Consider the following 2,795-nt stretch of genomic DNA (forward strand, 5'->3'; position numbering starts at 1 on the left):
AACCTATTTTAAGACATTATGTCTCAGCATTATCAGCACTCTAAAAATAAAATATTAAAAAATCTTATTTTTTATGACACCAAATCATTAAATCTCATGAGTAATGTTGGAGGAAAAAAAAGCTGAATTGTTCAGAGATTGCTCTTTACCCAGCATGCACTTCTATCTGCAAGATTCTGAATAGAGACACACCTGCTAGCTAGCTGATAACACTCTGGGGTCATTTCATTGAAGAAACTGTCAGCCAGGAGGTACTTAAAATAAAGCCACAGACAAAATCATGACCTGCACTGTTAAGACTAAAAAGGTGTAAAAGCAGAAAGGAAATGTAGATAAATGCACATTCCTTTGTACCCAAACAAAACTTTTACATGTAAATTCAGCTGAATAGAGAAGAATGGGAAAGAATGTTTCCCTCTACAGTAGAAACAAATTAGATTGTTCAGCTGCACATTTGGCTCTCAGCCAAAGGAGTCGTGTGCCATGCTTGTTTGCCTACCAGTGCTGCTTAGATTGGCAAATGCCCATGCAGTTTGAAGAGGGCAGGCGGATGACTGGATGCCTGCCAGGAAGTGTGTGGGACTGATGCCACTGCTGGACTCCATAGCCTGGTAGGAATGAGGAGTACAAAGGCATTCAATAATCTGAATGTCCCTTTGCTTCAAGAGAGTGGTGCCAGGCAGCATTTAATGAGAGATTGCTTTGTTACAAAGTCCTCAACATCAAGTGGGCTGGTGAGCTCATTAACCTGACTGCAGCAAATAAAAAAGGCACACTTAGAAGACTCCCATGATAGCCTACTCAATGGTGTAAGAGCCCTTTTGCTTCCTTTATGGTGATCCATTAGCAAGCAGTAGTGTAAACACCATAAAGCAAGCCAGGTTTCTGATTGTTCAACTAAAGTCTGTTTCCCCTTGGGGATTATACCACCAGTTGATACAGGATTTTTTTTCCTCTTAAAGTTTCTATCTACTATAGAATGACCTTCGTTGCCATGAAGGATTTGGGCGGTTGCACAACTCCACTTAAGAAAATAGTTCAGGTGGTTGAACGAAGTAGTATGATAGTAAGGGGGAATCTTGTCATAAATTTCTGAATCTCAAAATACTGAAAATATGAAATAAATTTGCTATAGTCTCTATTTTAGATCTGACATTTCTCTTAAAGGTAGGTCACTGCGATTAGGAGATAGTTCACTAGACTTGTGTTTCTGAGCTCTGCTCTGGTTTTCTGAGGATTGTATTACTTTGCAGAGGCTCTTTAGCAAGGATCATTTTCCCTCCATTTGAGACAGAGTTAATAGCAGATTCAACTAGAATGCAAAAATTCAACTAGAATTTATAGAACAAACTTTAAAAAGCCCATTTAAGCTAGTAAAGCAAAGAAAGATTAAAAAAAAAAAAGAAATGTTTTAACATGAACTATTTAGGAATATAAAGGCCATCTGCTGCTTTGTTATGTATCCAGTGACTAATTTGGGAGAAAGCATGATTTTGAGGACTGGTTTCAGAAATGGACAGTAAAAAAAAAATCTGTTATTGTCAATTTAGATCAGCATCTCAAATCCAGGCTTAGTCACCAACAAGAGCTATCAGTGTCCTTTAAGTTGACTTTGGTGGTAAAAACATGATAACATAGGTTTTATTTTTAGTTGACAGATATCTTTAGTAATCATCATATTTGTCACTTATATTTTAAATATAATATAGAAATAGATGTTGCTATTTTTTGCCTTCTCCATGGTATTTTTGGAAAAAGGGTCAAATATTACTCTGATGCTATCATATGAGAATATTGTGGTCATTTTAGTAATTTTTAATAGAATCTGTCAAACTTAGACATATTTCTGAGTGAAATATGAAGTTATGGCTGGAAAACATAATGAAAAATAAAGAAATTCTAAAAATGCTTCAAACTTTTATATTATTGAATTTATTTATTTAATATTAGAAAAATACTGGTGTGAACATTTCTAGATTTAAGTAATTTAAAATATTTGAAAACTATATATTATTTATATATGACATGAAAATTATTTTGCATCTAAAATATGTGACTCTATATATAGAATATATAGTTATCTATTTGTATACATATATTTATATACAAATATAATGATAAAGTTAAAATATTAAACAAGAGCTGGAGAGATAGTAATATTAATAAAGCACAGTCCTGCTTATGACTTACTAGATTCATATATGGTCCCCTGAACAATGCCATGAGTGAGCCCTAAGCAGACTAGGACTAATATCTGAGCACAATTAAGTGTTACCATCTCCCATATTTATGGATTTACCTTTAGTTGGCAAATTTTTCAACTTAAATGACTATCTCAATTCATAATGAGAAAGTCCTTTTATCAGTTAAGGGAAATAGATACTTGGAACTATCATTTTACCATTAAAATGTCTAAAGGACTTTATTTTTGAGAATTTTCTTTCTCTCTTCTTTTCTTTCTTGTTCTTTCTTTTGTTTTTCTTTTTTTTGACTTTTATTTGTTTGTTTATTTATTTATTTATATGTTTAATCCCATGCTGACACCTTAATTCCGAATTTTTGCCAAAAAACATTAAGAAAAACAAAACAAAAACCCATGTACAATTACTTTGTCTTTCTTTTTTCCTTCCTTCTTTCCTTCCTTTCTTCCTCTCTCTCTGTCTTTCTCTTGCTTTCCTTTCTTCTTTCTATCTTGCTTTCCTTTCTTCTTTCTCTTTCTTTCTTTCTTTCTTTCTTTCTTTCTTTCTTTCTTTCTTTCTTTCTTTCTTTCTTTCTTTCTTTCTTTCTTTCTTTCT

This window comes from Suncus etruscus, chromosome 10, assembly GCF_024139225.1.
Source record: "Suncus etruscus isolate mSunEtr1 chromosome 10, mSunEtr1.pri.cur, whole genome shotgun sequence".
NCBI lineage: Eukaryota > Metazoa > Chordata > Mammalia > Eulipotyphla > Soricidae > Suncus > Suncus etruscus.